The 4673-nt window shown below is 57.8% G+C and overlaps 1 non-coding gene across 1 annotated transcript; it reads left to right on the top strand.

Moving 5' to 3' along the window:
• The first annotated feature begins 1202 nt into the window (after window positions 1-1202).
• LOC142795456 (small subunit ribosomal RNA) lies at window positions 1203-3017 on the top strand. Its single transcript, XR_012893043.1, has one exon. It is a non-coding gene; the product is annotated as a small subunit ribosomal RNA (ribosomal RNA).
• The last annotated feature ends 1656 nt before the right edge of the window (window positions 3018-4673 follow it).

The raw sequence follows: 4673 nt of genomic DNA, 5'->3' as shown, positions 1-4673 counted from the left end.
GGCGGTCTGGGTGCTTATCGCTGCTATTATAGGGGCACCCCGGCAGACGCAGAAAGAAAAAAAAAAATGGGGACATGGCGTGCGTCACCGTGCGGCTTCGCAGCGTTGCCGAAGTCGCCGAGCCCTTCGACTGAGCCGAACGGCGGACAGGGAACGTTGGTCGGCCGTTCTAACCTGTCGGTGCCACGCCGAGACGTCGTTAAGGAAAACCGCGTCGTGGGCCTCTACGACGCCGTCGAGTCGTTGTACGTTTGGTGTCCAGCGTGTCGGCGGCGAGTAGCGGACACGTCGTTCACGACTTCGGTCTTTCGCAGTCGACGCGAACTTGCGGAGAGTCGTGGTGCCTCACGTTTTCGGCAGAAACCGCGGCGGAATTTTCCCGTGCGTGCGCGCACGACCTCGGTGCTGTGCCGTCAGCGTAGTGTTGCACAAACTCGTGGCCTACCCAAGGTGCGGTACGTTTGCGGCCGTATCCTCGGTGGGAATTTCGTGAGTAGGGTCGCAAATTCTACGACCTCGGCGGGTTTGAGAGCGACGTAGACTTGTGGCACGCTCAACATGCCACACGTTTCGGGGCACACCCGCGGTGAAATTTTCTCGAGTACGCTCGTATTAGGGCCCAAGGAGGTCTGGGTACTTATCGCTGCTATTATGTGGGGGTTCTCGTGAGCGGCGTACGCGAAAGCGACCGGGTGTCTGATATGCGGCGGGCTTCGGCCTCGTCAAGCGTGTCCTCGGGTCTGCTCCAGGGGAATCCACGGCAGTCGTCTGCAGCCTCATCCGCTTGATGCGTTAGGGGCTGGTTGTCGGACGGTGCCGTTTTACCACGATATCGAGGTGTGTTCCGTGTCGTCCTCGGGCGATTCAGATGCGAAAGCGCCGAAGACGCGGGCGTGACCCGTCGTCTGGCGGCTTTGCAGTCTCGGCTCCGTTGCTAGTTCCGGCCGGTCCACCGACAGTGCAGCGGGCTTGGGCAACCCGCACGGCGCGACCGAGTCGATGCAACGAAAAAGAGCGAGCATGAACGTGCTTCTTGCCGCACGGCTCCCACTCGTCTTTCGGGAAGGTTGTGCCGTAGCGAGCTCGAACGCCGTCATCTCGGAGTGCAAAATAAGCGTGTTGGGGCGCCTGAAGGTGGCCTCCGCCGCACACAGACTGCGTCCGGCCCGCCGAGGGCGAGGACGGACGCGCAGTCGAACGATTACCTGGTTGATCCTGCCAGTAATCATATGCTTGTCTCAAAGATTAAGCCATGCATGTCTAAGTACATGCCGAAATAAGGCGAAACCGCGAATGGCTCATTAAATCAGTTATGGTTCCTTAGATCGTTTCTTCCTACTTGGATAACTGTGGCAATTCTAGAGCTAATACATGCAGTGAGCCTGGAGCCCTTTGGGTAACGGGTGCTTTTATTAGACCAAGATCGATCGGGTTTCGGCCCGTATTGTGTGGTGACTCTGGATAACTTTGTGCTGATCGCATGGCCACGAGCCGGCGACGTTTCTTTCAAGTGTCTGCCTTATCAACTTTCGATGGTAGGTTACTTGCTTACCATGGTTGTTACGGGTAACGGAGAATCAGGGTTCGATTCCGGAGAGGGAGCCTGAGAAACGGCTACCACATCCAAGGAAGGCAGCAGGCGCGCAAATTACCCACTCCCGGCACGGGGAGGTAGTGACGAAAAATAACAATACGGGACTCTTTTGAGGCCCCGTAATTGAAATGAGTACACTCTAAATCCTTTAACGAGGATCAATTGGAGGGCAAGTCTGGTGCCAGCAGCCGCGGTAATTCCAGCTCCAATAGCGTATACTAAAGCTGCTGCGGTTAAAAAGCTCGTAGTTGGATCTCAGTTCCAGACGAGTAGTGCATCTACCCGATGCGACGGCTCGGACTGAACATCATGCCGGTTCTTTCTTGGTGCACTTCATTGTGTGCCTCGAGATGGCCGGTGCTTTTACTTTGAAAAAATTAGAGTGCTCAACGCAGGCGAGTCGCCTGAATAAACTTGCATGGAATAATAGAACAAGACCTCGTTTCTGTTCTGTTGGTTTTTGGAATACGAGGTAATGATTAAGAGGGACGGACGGGGGCATTCGTATTGCGGCGCTAGAGGTGAAATTCTTGGACCGTCGCAAGACGAACTACTGCGAAAGCATTTGCCAAGAATGTTTTCATTGATCAAGAACGAAAGTCAGAGGTTCGAAGGCGATCAGATACCGCCCTAGTTCTGACCATAAACGATGCCAACCAGCGATCCGCCTGAGTTACTCAAATGACTCGGCGGGCAGCTTCCGGGAAACCAAAGTATTTGGGTTCCGGGGGAAGTATGGTTGCAAAGCTGAAACTTAAAGGAATTGACGGAAGGGCACCACCAGGAGTGGAGCCTGCGGCTTAATTTGACTCAACACGGGAAAACTTACCCGGCCCGGACACTGGGAGGATTGACAGATTGAGAGCTCTTTCTTGATTCGGTGGATGGTGGTGCATGGCCGTTCTTAGTTGGTGGAGCGATTTGTCTGGTTAATTCCGATAACGAACGAGACTCTAGCCTATTAAATAGGTGCGGGGTTCCCAGCACCTTACAACCTTCTTAGAGGGACAAGCGGCTCCTAGCCGCACGAAACAGAGCAATAACAGGTCTGTGATGCCCTTAGATGTCCGGGGCCGCACGCGCGCTACACTGAAGGAAGCAGCGTGTCTTTATCCCTGTCTGAAAAGACTGGGTAACCCGTGGAACTTCTTTCGTGATTGGGATAGGGGCTTGCAATTGTTCCCCTTGAACGAGGAATTCCCAGTAAGCGCGAGTCATAAGCTCGCGTTGATTACGTCCCTGCCCTTTGTACACACCGCCCGTCGCTACTACCGATTGAATGATTTAGTGAGGTCTTCGGACCGATGTCCGGCGCGGCCTTTCGGTTGCGCCGGTCTGTTGGAAAGATGACCAAACTTGATCATTTAGAGGAAGTAAAAGTCGTAACAAGGTTTCCGTAGGTGAACCTGCGGAAGGATCATTAACGGATTGTGAAGGGTGAGCGCCTCAGCTGCGTCTGCGCCCGACACTTTCTGCCGCTGACCCCGTTTGGACGCGGGGTCGGCTTTTCCCCACGGGGCTGCCTGAATGTGGAGCGGCACCCCGTGACAAATTGTTGCGCCCAGCGGACGCCAACACCGCGACCTTGGACGGTCGGCCAGGTGGCGGACGCGGGTACAAACGGCGCAACGCACTCATAGGTCGGCTTTCGACCCGCCACTGCACCGTGGCTCGAAGCGCTCGAAATGCGCGACCCGACCGCTGCGGGACCGCCTAGTACTGTAAACAGGAGCGGCGGAGCGCGAACGGCGAGTCGTGGTTACGTCGGTAGAAGGCGAGGCTGCGCGTTCCCGAAACGCCAGCCGAGTGCCCTCCCGACCGTTCGAGCGTGCAAGAACGAGACCCGACAATCGCGCGGCGACTGCCAAGTACGAGAGGAACGGCACAAGCGTCGGCGGTCGGTCAAGGAACTGGCGATGTGACGGGTCCGCTGTGCACCAGTGCATACCGTCCCGCCGTCCGCGGCAAGCGCCTCCGCGTCCTCGGGTGACGGAGGCTGCCGGTCGGTTCTTGCAGGCGAGGGATCTCGCTGGCACCGGTTCGCGTTGACGCGCGGCCGGTCATGGCACGGCGATGCGACGGCCGAGGTGCGCAGTACTCGATGGAGGAACCGCACGCTCCGATGACCGTCCCGCCCTCCGCGGCGTATGCGTACCGACCGTAATGGTTGCAGCAGCGCCGGCCGGCTTTTGAATTCGCCACACGAAACACGGTGCGAGATCGCGGTTAGGGGAGCGTCGACGTTGCCAGGCGTTTTGCTTGCTGCCGAGGGAAAGGCGGCACGGCCACGTCGCGCTCGTCGCGATTAGCGGGTCTGCGCGCTTTGGGAAGGTGCCGCAACGACTTGCCGAAAGAGGAAGCACGGAAGAACGAGGGACTTGGACGTCCCGACAATTGAACGCACTTGCGGCCAGGCCCTTGCTGGCTTCGTTCTTCCGCCTCGAGTAGGCTCGTACGCGGCTCCGGCGCCGAAAGTGGTCCTTGGCACCGACTTCGGTGGACGTGGGAAGTGCCGCGCAAGTACGGCGCGCCTGGCTCCACCTGTTGGCTAAAGTAGGCAGCCGGATCGGCATTTTGGTGTGCGGTGGCAAACCGTGGATGCGAAAAAAGCTTGTGCGATTTCGTGGAACAAAAAGCGGGGGTCCCCCTTTTTATGCGGAGGAGACCGACCCGCCCGCCGTGGTGAACCGCGACGCCACGGTAAAAACGGGAGAGGCTTGTCGATGGGACCGTGCATCCCGCGCTCCACGGAGGCCGGGAGGCGGCCGCCCGAGGAAATGTGTAGCCGTCGAGGCCCGCATCTGCGTGCACTCTTATCCAAATGGGTGTACCGCAGGCATTTTCTGGTTAGGCGGGCCAATGAGAGCGAGCACACAACGATACCTACGGGTCCGGCTTGGAGAACCGGCTTCGACGCCTCCCGAGTATTTATAGAGGGGTGGACCACGAAAGCACTCGCAAGTAGCGGAAGCGAAACGCCGTCCGAAACACACCGTTTGCTCGATTTGCGGCAGCCGAAAAAGGCGCGGCAGAGTTTTGGAGTCCAAGCGTGCGCTGAAAAGCGCCCTTCTTGGCCACT

Source organism: Rhipicephalus microplus, unplaced genomic scaffold (assembly GCF_043290135.1).
Source record: "Rhipicephalus microplus isolate Deutch F79 unplaced genomic scaffold, USDA_Rmic scaffold_681, whole genome shotgun sequence".
In the NCBI taxonomy this organism is placed as follows: domain Eukaryota; kingdom Metazoa; phylum Arthropoda; class Arachnida; order Ixodida; family Ixodidae; genus Rhipicephalus; species Rhipicephalus microplus.
Note: the sequence above shows the minus strand (reverse complement) of the source record. Positions and strands in the feature narration are given on the sequence as shown.